This window comes from Camelus bactrianus, chromosome 16 (assembly GCF_048773025.1).
Source record: "Camelus bactrianus isolate YW-2024 breed Bactrian camel chromosome 16, ASM4877302v1, whole genome shotgun sequence".
Classification (NCBI taxonomy): Eukaryota; Metazoa; Chordata; class Mammalia; order Artiodactyla; family Camelidae; genus Camelus; species Camelus bactrianus.
The window spans coordinates 37,691,690-37,705,296 of record NC_133554.1 but is presented as its reverse complement, the minus strand read 5'-3'; the positions used below and the strand labels follow the sequence as shown (position 1 = coordinate 37,705,296).

General features: G+C 35.6%; 1 protein-coding gene across 10 annotated transcripts in view; it reads left to right on the top strand.

Moving 5' to 3' along the window:
• Positions 1–13,607, top strand: part of NF1 (neurofibromin 1) — a 225,348-nt gene that overhangs the window by 144,073 nt on the left and 67,668 nt on the right. The window lies entirely within an intron of this gene.

Sequence of the window (13,607 nt, the reverse complement as noted above, 5' to 3'; positions counted from 1 at the left end):
AGTGATTGACTTGTGTGTAAACTGAAATTTAGAGAAATTGTTAGTCATTTGCAAATCTAGCTAACAGAATGACCAGGAAAATTAAAACAAACAAACATACATCCCCAGGCCCTACCTGGGCTGCCAAATCAAAATCTCAAGGCAGAGCCTAATCTAAATATCTGAAAGAGACCCCAAGTGATTCATTTGTAGTCAGTTTATTACCGGTTTGTTTGGGAGTCTCACTGAGTCATGTATTTATTACTCATGGTAGCACAACTAGTAAGAATCAGAGTTGAGTTTCAAACCTTAACAACTGCACTGTTAATAATATAGTTAATATCACTGTTAAAATTATATACTAGGTTTTTAGGTTAAATCAGTCTTTGCAGACCAGCATGAAACTCTTACCAATAGTTACGGGACATGCTTCTGTAGGGAAGAGTTCTGAATTCTCGGCATCAGATTTGCAAATGCCCTTTTGAAATGAAAGACAAAGATTTACCCAGAGTAAGATAACTTTGTCATTGGAGCAGCTGTATTCTGCATTCCAAAGGTTAGCAGAATTGGAGCCTTTTTTTCACTGTAACAACATATTACTATTACACATTCATGGAATATGGTGATACCTTTGTCTATTTAATAAAAAATAAAATACCACAAGAACAATACACGTCACTCCTCATCCCCCATCCCCAATCCTTCTCTCTCTCTCTCTCTCACACACACACACACACACACATACACAGAGGCATACTTTGGTTAAATGTTGCCAACATAATTTCTTCTCTTATATTTTTAATGAAAAATCCGAGTTTCAGTTCAATTTTGCAAACATTTAAAAGGCACATATGTGGTATTTTGCCCTTTTTTTTTTTAGCATTTATGAGGAAGGAAACCATCATATTAAGGTAATAATTCAGCTTACACAATTAAAATTTCAAACAACCAAATTAAGCGAGGATAATGATAATTTCCTCAGAAGTAAGTTGAAATAAATTTGGTTTTCATAGTGTGCTTGTTGTCATTTGTCAGATAACAATGAACTGAGATAGCAGTGCAGACAGTCCAAGTCTGCTTCAGCCTGCGTGCACACAAAACAGCAAAAATATTACATAGAAAAGAAAGTGAATGCTGTCTGTTGGATTCAGTGTGGTGCCACGACTTTTTGTAGTCACCGTATTCATGGTTGTGGCTGTCTTTGGGGTCATTTTTGTTTTCATAATTGGCTTGGGATTTGAAGTCGTCTTAGGATCTGGGGTTGTTTGGATCTTTGGAATTCCAAGTTGTCTTGGAATTCAGGATTGTCTTAGAATCTAGGGTTCTCTTGGAATTAGGGTTGTGTTGGAGTCCAGGGTTCTCTTGGAATTCAGGGTTGTGTTGGAGTCCAGGGTTCTCTTGGAATTCAGGGTTGTCTTGGAGTCCAGGGTTCTCTTGGAATTCAGGGTTGTCTTGGAGTCCAGGGTTCTCTTGGAATCCAGGGTTGTCTTGGAATCCAGGGTTGTCTTGGAGTCCAGGGTTGTCTTGGAGTCCAGGGTTCTCTTGGAATTCAGGGTTGTGTTGGAGTCCAGGGTTCTCTTGGAATTCAGGGTTGTCTTGGGGTCCAGGGTTCTCTTGGAATTCAGGGTTGTCTTGGAGTCCAGGGTTCTCTTGGAATTCAGGGTTGTGTTGGAGTCCAGGGTTCTCTTGGAATTCAGGGTTGTGTTGGAGTCCAGGGTTCTCTTGGAATTCAAGGTTGTCTTGGAGTCCAGGGTTCTCTTGGAATCCAGGGTTGTCTTGGAATTTGGAATTGTCTTTGAATTTGGACTGATCTGCTTAGAGGTTGTCATAGAATATGAGGTCGTTGGTTTTGAAGTTTGTCCCAAAGTGTTAACAGTCAGTAGGAACAGACTGAGTAATAGCTTCAACATCATTTTCCTGTTTCAAAATAATTACAGAAAATTAATCTAACACTTGAATCACAAACAGATCTAAGAACTAGCATTTTTTAAAGTAGGGGTAGAAGGATGAAGGAGACCTATCTCAGCACTTGGGAAATGCCATCCTTGGTTTAATAAATTTCATAGTTTGCAAGATAGAAGGAAATGCAGAAGTGATTAATATCAACTCCATTTTATAAATGGGCTCAAAGGGCTTAACTTGCCTGAGGATACATATCTAAAAATGACCACACCTAGAACTGGAGTGAATCTTAGTCTAGTGTCATTTAGTAGATGGAGACTAAGAAGGCATAGTATAGACATATACCAAGTTTAGTAGTAAGCCATTTTAAAAGAAAGCTAATTTTTTTAAATCCTATATTCAAATCTAAAATTAGCTTGCCACATTTGAGATAAAGTAGCTAGCCCATATTGAACATAGTTAACTTTCTTTTTTAACTTAGAGCTCAAAACTTTAATTTTAGAAATCTAACATATGCTGAAATTGACATTTGGTTCTAATATGTAATTGAGAAAACGTCAAATGAATATTACCTTTTGATGTTTTTTCTATGACTGTTAAGACTTCAGGCTTTCTCCGGTGTCCTATGGGGAATCTAATTTCTTACTCACTCTGTGCTATTTAAATATAATTAGTAAGTCACGTGTTATAAACTTGACCTGCTATTTGCTCTTTGAAAATAACCTGTTGGGTGCTTTCCTAACTGATGCAAACAGTTGGATTATGGCAGAGATCAAGTAATTCAAATCAAGTCTTTCTAAAATCTAGTCACTTATTTAAAAAACCCTGTGGACTACCACTTTGTTATCCCCCTTATCTATGTGTACATTAGTGAACGTCTTCCCTGGATTGATTCCAACTAGAGGAATATACTGTTGGCTTGCTGTGATTGTCTTGACTTAAAGTCAAATAAGTATATTAGAGATAGAGGTCTTTTTTTTTTTTCTGAAAGCATCTTATATTTATCTTTATAGGGTAGTTTGAGGCTATTATTATTTTGAAGTTTTAAAAATAATTCAGGAGTTTAGCATTCCAGGAATTTAATTTCTAGGAAATAATTATTTATTCTGTTAGAAAAGAAATTAAACTTTATTAATATAAAACTAAATAAGCCATGCTGTCCACCAGAAATTAACACTTTGTAAATCAACTAGACTTCAGTTTACCAAAAAAAAAAACCTAAGTAAGAAAAGAATTGCATAACAACAATTTATACTGTGTAGCACAGGGAACTATAGTCAATATCTTGTAGTAACTTATGGTGAAAAAGAATATGAAAATAAATATATATGTTCATATGTAATGGAAACATGCTATACAGCAGAAATTGATACATTGTAAACTAACTATACTTCAATTAAAAATACATATACAAAAAAAGAAAAGATTGTATATGAAAGTGATACTTTTCATATTGAGTTTGCAAAGATTTTTTTTAATACATTAAACCATCCACATTGAAGAGCATTAAGTAAATTCTTTAAAGTAATTTCATCTTTTGGTCACTCCTTTTCCTTGACAGATGACATACAGGGAAGTTGGGTTGTATTGTGCTAATGTTTTCATCACATTAGTGAGCTCTCTTTCAAAATTGCAGGGCTGTGAGCAGTGGTGTTGACATACAAGGAAACTGCTATATAAATGGCAGAAGTACAAATCAGTACACGTTTCTGATTTGTTTTACTTTGCTATGAAGGTTTTTTTTTTCCTCCTTCTTGAATGACTAGAACCAGTTCTTGCTAAATCTCATTTATATGGTACACATAATATAGAACCTCACTTATCTGGAGATTAGTGTGGTCAGACCTAAGAAGTAAAAAGCCTCTTAGCAACCAGATAGATATTAAAAATCAGCATACTAAGGTAATGCACAGATAACTTTTTATTGGTGGTTCAGACATCTCAGTCTCAACATAGTTAAAATTTTAAATTCACCATTTTCCCCTTCCTATTCTTATGCCCAGATATATTTTTCTCATAATCTCTTTCTCTGTTAACTGCATCATTGCCTAGCCAAATGGTTCTTCAGCCTTGGATTTCTTATTATCTTCTTACTGATCTTAAGCTGCCCAGGCTTCTCAACGATAATTAAGTAAAATTAAAAATTCTGAACTCTCCAGCACTCAAATGCTACCCCTTACAACAACAACAAAAAAATCACTTACCATTATTCAGGCCTTTAAATACTTTCCACTTCTTTATCTTTGTTCAGCCTCCCACATCTGCCCAAAGTATTTCTTCCTCATTCAGAATTTTCCATTCTTCCTTCAAGGTCTAACTCTGATGGCAGCATGTTTTATGTGAGCCTTCCTTAATTCTATACTTCAGAATCAGTCATTTTAGAACTTCATACTTCTACAGTGCTTATCAGAAACTATTTTTTACTGTAGATGTGTCCTAAATCTTTCTTCCACCATGTTCCGGCTTTCTTGTGGTCAGGTACTACCTCTTATTCTTTGTATTTCTTCTACCTGCTAGCACAGTGAGTACTTGTACAGAATAGGGTAAAACAAACAGAACTTATTGAGATATCTCCTCTTTGTTTCTTCATGTCTGAGGGCTGATGCTGTTAGTAATGTCTAGAATACTAAGAGACATGTGGTCATTTGCAGTTTTCCCTGCATCATAAGCATAAATGTGCAACTCACAGGCCTGAATTTAAATCCCATATCTACGTTCTGTCTGTTGTTTTGAGAGGGCTTCTTTATTTGTATGATGTGGATTGTATGTGTATTCATTATTGCTTTCCTTTGTTAATGCAGGATCACCTGCTGTGGATCAGGTGCCCCTGGGGAAACACAACTGTCACCCAGATTTGAGTGCCATAGCAATCAATTAAATAACAAAAATTTGACAGTAAATTTTTTAAAAAGATCTAATTGGCTTTATTGAACAATTCGTGAATCAGACAGCATTCCATGTAACAAGTAGAGAGGAGCTCCGAAGGATTATGAAAATGGAAAGGTTTTTAAAGTCAAGACAAGGAAGTCATAAACAAGGAAGATTACGTCTGGCTTAAGAAACCTACCATTGGGAATGGAAGGGGTCTGTCTGTGTGGCAGATTACCTCATTTGCCTTTTGGGGATGGAAATGATTACCTCATTGGTGCTGACCAGAAAATTCCACACTGACTGGTTAGGATTACATTCTTGGAGAAGACTGTAACTGCAGTTAGGTCAGGTATTAAGTCTTGGTATTAACATAAGTGACTCCATTTTGGGCTTGTCATTTCTCTTTTTTCAATAGCAAGTAGTAGCAAGTGGCTTTTCAGTGCAGTTACTTTTCAGAAATCTGTTTGGAAGCTTCCTGAGAAAGTGGCTATGCAAGTGTGTAAAAACAGGCTGTTGTTTCTGTTACGTTGTTGTTACTTAAGTGTGAGTACCTTTTAAAATTGCCCATTAGAACTTCTACAGTAAAATTTCAGCCACTTCAATGTAGGGATCTAATACAGGAAAGAGAACACCTTTCCCCTTAGTTGCAGAATACATGTTCTGAGAAGAAATGTCCATCTTTGAACAAGTTTGTCTTCCTAGTGGTATAATACTGTAAACCTGTTGTCTAATTTTGGGTTGTCATTTATTCTTATTTTTCATTATCAAGGAAAAAAAGTGATTTAATTAAAAAAACAAAAAAACCTTTCTTTCTGTTTTCTTCTCCTGGACAATGGTCTCTCCATCCATCTTGAGTTTTAAATAGGAGGCTGGGGGAGGGTATAGCTCAAGTGGTAGAGTGCATGCTTAGCATGCATGAGGTCCTGGGTTCAATCCCCAGTACCTCCATTAAATAAATAGACGTAATTACTTTCCTGACCCACCAAAAAAAAAAAAAAAAAAAAAAAAGGCTAAACATCAATCTTCATTTCTACCTGCTCTTAACCACATACATCTGATTAGTCATTAAGTCTTGTTGATTCTGCTTCACAAAAATTTTTGTGCTTTATCCTTATATTACAGACTCAGTTTGTAGCTTCATCAGTTATCTAAACTGGGATCAGCAAATTTGCTCGTCAAAGGACAGGTGGTAAATATTTTAGGCTTTACAAGCCACATTGTTTTTCTTTTTTTCTTGTTTTTGTCCTGTTTTTTGGTTTTTACCACTCTTTAAAGATATAAGAACCATTCTTAGCTTGTAGGTCATACAAAAACAGACCACAAGTAGCATGTGGGCATATTGCCAGTGGATCATAATTTGCTGACCTCTGGTCTAGGCTGTTGCAATAATTTTCTGATTGGATTTTTTTTTCCACCAGTAATTTACCCATCCCCTTTATCTTCCGCATTACTTCCAGAATGATCTCTCTAGAATATGACCATGTGACTTTAAGATAAAACCCTTTATGTGCTCCTGTTCACTAAGTTTTTATACTTCAGGCATCCGTATACCACCTTTGGGGTTTTTGTCATTTCTTCATAAGATCTATATTATTATTTCTTCAGTATTTTTATTGACTTTTTTCTTAAAGGGAATTTTATATTATACCATAAACAGAAAATCAGTATTGATTGCCATAACTAGAAAACCAGTAAATAAAAGATAATAGTAAAAAAGAAATATAGAATTATTAAATGACTATTTCATATACCACCCCATCATATAAGTACCACTCTTCAGAAAACCCCTGGTTATAAGATAAAGCTTGTTTCCTTAGCATCTTGTACAAGTCTCTTCATAATCTTTTATACTGTTCACAGTAGTTGCAAGATTGCTAAACTAAAGCAGAAGGTTGAAAGTCATTTTGGTAAGAGACTAGAGATGCTGGCCTTATTCTGGAACCCTCATGATGCTATCATCATTGATATGGTTCCAGGTAAGCCTTGTGTGCTTTCTGGGTTGCTATCAGGAAAGTGTGTTCATGACACATAGCTGCGAGTATCTTTAAGGGTACTTGTCTTGAAGACTTTAGGAGCTGGGAAAGCCACAGAGTCTGCCTAGAAAACTCAGGATGCCAAACGCGCATTCTACACATAACCTCTACTGTATTGGTCGAAAAAGTCTTAAAGCCATTTTTCTCAATTGGTCATTTAAGTTTAATAATAAAAGACCAGTCATTACAGTGTGTAGTAACATCTGTAGAAAGAAGCTCTAGACTTTGTATGTCTCACTTCTGCTTCAGCAACACTGACCATCTCACCATTGCCCTACTCTGCCATGCCCTGGCATCCTGGCATGCCTGTGTGATTTTGCATAGGCTTACCATTGGCTTCGGATGCCTATAACATAGGACAAACTCCTACTTTTGATTCAAGACCCATCTCAGTAACCTGACTCTCACTCCTCTAGGCAAGTTTTTAAAAAATAATAACAGCTTTATGGAGATATAATCACATGAAATTTATCCTCGTAAAACTGTTCAGTTTAGAGGTTTTTAGTATATTCACACAGTTGGGCAATCATCACCACTATCTAATTTTAAACATTTAATCACCCCCGAAATAAACTCTGTATTCATTAGCAGACACTCCACATTCTCCCTTGCCCTAACCCCTTTAGTCCCTCTCAGCCATTTTGTGTGTGTGTGTGTATGTGTATTCTTCTTTTCACATTTTCTTTATCCATTTGTCCACTGATGGACACTTAGGTTGCTTCCAGATCTTGACTATTTTAAATAATACTGCAATAAACATAGGGGTACTTAGAATATAATTTTCCTGTTCATCTATTGGACTTTTAGTCTTAGATGTCTTCTTCTGGATACACAGAAAACCTAGCAGAGTATGTAGCATTTTCAAAGAACACTTAATAGATGAACTTAGCTTTTAGGTATAATATATATATAATCATTAAGTGATAGTGTTAAGACTAATCACCAGTTTTAATTATGGACACACATGACTGTAGTTTAAGAAAGAAGAATTAGTTTAATAAAGTGATTGGAGTTGGAGTCCTGAATTGAGCCAAAAGATTGATTGAGTGGTTTTGTTTTCTGTGATTCTTGGTTTATAGAAGGATAATGGCCTTGGGTGTTAGTGAAACAAGGCTTTGGTTTACTCATCAAAGATGACTTAGTGATTGATACATAGTGAATAATCTGGTGGTTATGACTTAACATATACTTTAAAAAAAAAAACAGTGGCTGCATTCCATCTATTGCTATGAAAACAGTTGTTTTTTTAATCAGCTGTTGTTCACATCTTGTAGTGTATGCAATCCTTGAAAGGAAGTAATCCTGAGATAAATTTATGAGGTTTGATTTTATAAAACAACATGGAAAAATTCTAGAACAAGCATCTAAGAATAAATACATCCAAGTGAATCTTACTCCTGTCAGAAGAGTCACTGTTGGAGGTGCTATACTTACTTCAAAACCTGTGCCTTTGAGCACACATTTTTAGGGAAATACATTTTTGGAAGTGCTGTCGAAGTCTGAAGCATGTTCTTTTTAAATGTGGTAGGAAAATCTTGAAACTTCTTAATAAGGCAAAATGTCATCTAGTAATATTATTTTTTGTTTAAAATGAGTTTTTTTCTTGTATGACTTACAAGCTGGCTCTTAGTAATATTTGAAAGGAGGGGCCCCAAAGATGTTTTCACTAATGACAGCCTCATTGGAATAAGAGTTTAATGACTCAAACAAGACTGCTTTGATGAAAAATGTAAAGAAATTTAGATACGTAACATTTATGTTTAAAGTTAAAATCAGTTTATAGTCAACTCATAGTTAATAAGTGAAGATGTTTTACCACTTTTAGGTTTTTCCTTCATCCTTTAATTTTACTATGTTTTAAAGACACTTTAGCCTTTACTGTGTGTCTCTAAGTTCATATTTAATATCCCGCAGCTTTTATTTTTAAATGTAGTGTCAGGGCAGGAGACACATAACACTTCATACTTTGTTAAGCAAGAAAGATTCCATATAATCACTGTAGAAAAGCTATACCATGAAGAAATACTAGAGCCTATAAATAGATGGAATTACTTTAAAATATTTATTGACTTTCTTTAATTATTTGTCATCAGTATGAGGAAATACAGCTGAGTATCTGATGTCTCAGTAATAGAACTGGTAAATGGATGTGGCTGTGTGCCAGTGACTCTTACACTACACAATGTCTCAGATGCCCTAGTGGTCACTGAGGCTTTGGATGGCAAGCAAGGGCCTTCCCAGTGGTTATTGTGGTGTATGGCATCCTTGTTTTCCCTTAGTGGTGTTTTGTTTTGTTCTTTCTCGATGAAAAGCCATTAAATATGAGTTTATTTTCTCTTGAGGCAAGCATTTGACTGACATTTGAACTCCCTCAGCCTTCCAGAAGAGTTCACTTTGTTTGTTTGAACTGTGACTATGGGCAACAAAATAGCACAAAGTACAACACTACATTTCCTGGTATTGGGTATTTCATCACATGTATTTGATACTTGGCCTTGAGATACTCATTTGAAATATTCAGATGTCTGATTTTTTATTTATAAATCATATTTACCATGAAATAAATAAATAATCTTGAAAATTAGTTATTTGAAGTGTAACTAAAGAAGACAGATACATGGACTATGGGTTCCAGTCATTTCTGTTTCTGATTGTTTTGATTACCAAGAATCTCTTATACAAGGCACAGCAGTAATGTTTAAAATATCTGTGTAGCATCTACCAAGTGCTTTGATATATGTGATTTAACCTCTTCTTAAAAATACCTGTATGGAACCATGTTCTGAACTGGATTTTTACCAGAGAACACACTTTATCACTTGCCCAAGATAACAATACAGGCTGTTGGTGACAAAGTCTTACCTTATGCTCTTTCTGTTAAACCACAATGTACTTTAAATGCTCTTATAATTCTTTTGATCAGAAAAGAACTATCCAGTTTTGCTGTTTTTATTGTATGTTTTGTGTGTGTGTGTTTAATTTCTGAACTTCGATATCATCAGTAACTTCTAACAAATCCAGAATATCAGGCCATGGTTTATAGAAAAGATAAATGGGTGTATTGAGTGTATATCTCAGCATTCCTGAACGTGTTTAACAGAGTTGGGGTTGTTGAACTAAAATGATGCTTCTTTAAAAACAAGCTTCTTAAAAACCTCACTTGTATCACAGTTTTTAAAGTGTGAAGCAAACTAATTTGTTTAACACGTTAATACGCTGAGGTGGCTTTTTCTCTGTTTCCTTGATTTCTCTTGAGCAATCTACTTGTACTAAATTGTTCACAGATATCAGAATTAACATCTCTCTGAAATTGTTCCAAAGGTAGCTCCCCACTGCCCAGAACTAATTTCTTACATGACAAGTAACAGCCCAACCAAATCCTCCTTCATTCATAACTTTTCTTCAATCTTTCTTTTTGTAGACTATGAAGCTATTACTTTAACCTGTTGGAAGAAACTTAGGCTCTAGAATAAGACTTGGAGGTTTGACTTGGTCTATCTTACGTAGATTATGGTTAGTCTACCAGTCCATCTTTGATCTGTACTAATTCATTCTTTTATTTAATAAATTCAGATCAAGATGGCCAAAAGAAAAACCCCTCCTAGCAAGAAGTAATGTCTAAACTGAAATAAAAAGGATGAATAAGGGTTTGCCGGGGAAGAAGAGGGAAAAGAGTGTACTGATGAGGACATGCAGAATCTCTGAGAGCCTGGCGGCAAGAGAGAGCATGGTGAATCACAGAGACAGAAAGAAGTTTTGTTTGAACTGTACAGTGTGAGGGAGCTAGAAACTTTTAAGATGATACTGGAAAGGGAAGCAAGGGCATGATCATATAGTAAGCCATATTTGGAATTTAGATTTTATTCTCAGATGTGGGAAATTACTGAAGTTTGGTTTGGTTTGGTTCATTTGCTTTGCTTTTAGGAGAGAAAAGAGTTTGTCTGGTTAGATTTGTTGGGAACAATTCTGACAGCAATTAACCATGTAGAGCTAATATAAGCTAATGTAATATGTAAATGCTTCCAAGAAGTCTTGGTAGTGTTTCTCTGTCTCTGATCTTTACTTCATGATACCCTCTAGTTTCTTGACTACCCTTACCTTTTCATAGTTCATTTTGCATCTTCTCATTTTCTTACTCAAGCTAGAGCCCTTGGACAGCTGTTCGAACAGTTTTCTTAGATCTCTTGCATTTTCAAAGACAAAAGCAAAGAGTGTACTAAAACATACTTGGTATACATGTTAACATTTTGGTATATTTATCTTTTTCTGTTGTTTTTTATACATAGTTTTTTAACATGCATGTTTATATATCCTGTTATTTTTGCTTATCATTCTAGTATTTGCATTCTCCACATTTCAAACTTAAAAAATACTCTACATAAACATTTGTATTGGATGTGTAATTTCTGGCCAGTGGGTCATCATTTACTTAACCAGTTTCCCAGTGGTAGATATTTAGCATTTTATTTTTCTTGCTTTTAGAAAGAATGCTAGTATTTACCTGGAATCCACTAGGTTAAAGATTAAAATATTTTCGTTTTTTGATCATTGCTGTGTTGCTCCCCTTCATAATTGATATATTAAGTTAAAATATGCAGATTATGGCTTGTTGAATGATGAGGCACAAGCCACCCACACAGGGTTAGCCAATAACTCACCCAGCTTCCTCAGGAAGTGAAAACTCTTGGGGTCCTTTTGATTAACAGCTCAGTTTCAGTACACTCACACAAAGGATGTAAAGTCACAAGGTTTATTACATAGAGATCCCAGAACTTGAAGGGTAGGGCATGGTGAGGGTACACAGTGAACTGGGGGAACAGCAGTCCTCTGCCCCAGGTCAAGAGCAAGCAGGAGATAGAGCACAGGGTAGCAAGTGCCTCTTATAAGGTGATTGGGATGGCAGTCACTTACTTTTCACAAGCTAAATTCTATGTTGCCTCAGGAAAAGGTGCCCCAGGAAAAGCAAAGTGGGAATTTGTGGTAGGTATTCTAATCCGAGTCTTTATCAAATGTCCAGACTGTGTGTGAGCAGGGTTGTCATACTGTAAAATGCTTAGGCAGCAACTCAGAGTAGCTGTTTTCTCATCACAGTTGCTGTTCAAAAGAGCTGTACCGATATGTGCAGATGGCTGTTTCATTATGTCTTCCCCAGCATTGATTTTTATTGCTTTTTTAAAAATTGCTTGCTGATTTAGTAATGAGCATGGTATCACATTTTTATGTCTCGATTATTATGTGGTTTGCCATATTCTCATATACTTACCAATCCCCATGCTTCCTATCTTTTATTTTTCTTTCAAACACCCTGTTTGTATCCTTTGCCCACTTAGCATTGGGAAATCTCAGTACTTATCAAATTTATGAGCATTTGGTTAACAAACTCCTTCATGGTTTCTCTTTAAAAATTTTTATCAGGCTTGTTGTTTCTAGCATGAAGAAATTTGAGGTTTTGTGTAGACAAATCTATAATACAGTACTCAAAGCTGATGACGTTTTCAAACTGGATGACCTTCTGGCTGGGCTATTCCAGAGAAGACCCCTGAACCAGGAGGGAAAGGGGTGGGAGAAGCTGGGTTAGAATCTCAGAAACAAGACTTCCCAAGATTTCCATGATGGCAGAGGTGGCATGGAGGTCATTTTCAACATTTCAGAAAATTTGAAGTGATCACACATTACCATCTACCTGTCTCAAGTGGGTTAAAATTCAATATCTCACTAAACATTTATGCTGTTGTATGGCAGGTATAGGTAGACCCGATTAGTAAATAGAAAAACAAGTTATTTTCTAATGAGTTAACAGTTCTTGGTGGACAAAAACCTCTGAAAGTCTAAGTGTAGGATAAAATCCCAAAAATCTATCCTCAGTTTCCTTGGCAGGTATTTGAGAAACTACTCAAATGTCCATCATTTGTGATAACCATGTTGGGAGAGGATGCACCAGCCCTTAAAAAAGCTCACTTAAATTCAGGTATTTAGGTGTAGTATAAATATATTTATCTATCCCCTCATGTTTCTACTTTAAATCATCCTTGTACGTAATTCTTTGAATTTAATGGTTCTTAGGACTAGATGTGCTACCCAGGAAAAACTATGTGTGTGCTTTTATTTGGATTCTCTTAACTGGTGAGAAACCAGAGTTACTTGTAAAATAAAGTCACACCTGAGGTATGGATGGATGCATATATAACTTATGAGCTTGAGAAGTAGATGCTGAGGACTAATGCATTTTGAAATGTTTATGGTGCCCAGTAATGCAGTAGTTCTTGTCTTAGTGACAGATAATGATTCTTTCTCCATTAGTAACGGTCAGAGCACAGTTTCCTGAGAAGGAAGTATCTGATTACTGTAAGTCTGGATAATCTTTCTGAGGACTTAGAATCTGTGTAGTTGACATGTGTTGTACTTGTAAATTTACTGCTTTTTTTCTCTGCATTTTGCAGACACATCAATCATACAATTGGCATAATGCATAGGTGCTGCTAATGCTATAATTTCATAATTTATAATTCCATAATTTCACTTTTTTGTCAACTTTTCCTCATAGGATTTCTAAGACAACATTGAATTTTTGGTACCCTCAGGGTGAAAGACAGTTACCTCTAAGAAACCTACTTTCTGTGAAATTCATTGTGTGCATTTTTTAAAACAAGATGCAAGTATGTAGAATAGTAGGAAATAGCCAAGCAGTTAGCCTCTGTCACTGATGGTGAAGGTACTAGATCAGTGATTGGAAAGGAGTGGAAATAGCTTGCCCATTTTACAATCATTTAGGGGACTATTTCAAATAACTCTTTTTCTTCTTGCTGAAATTCCCTGAATAGC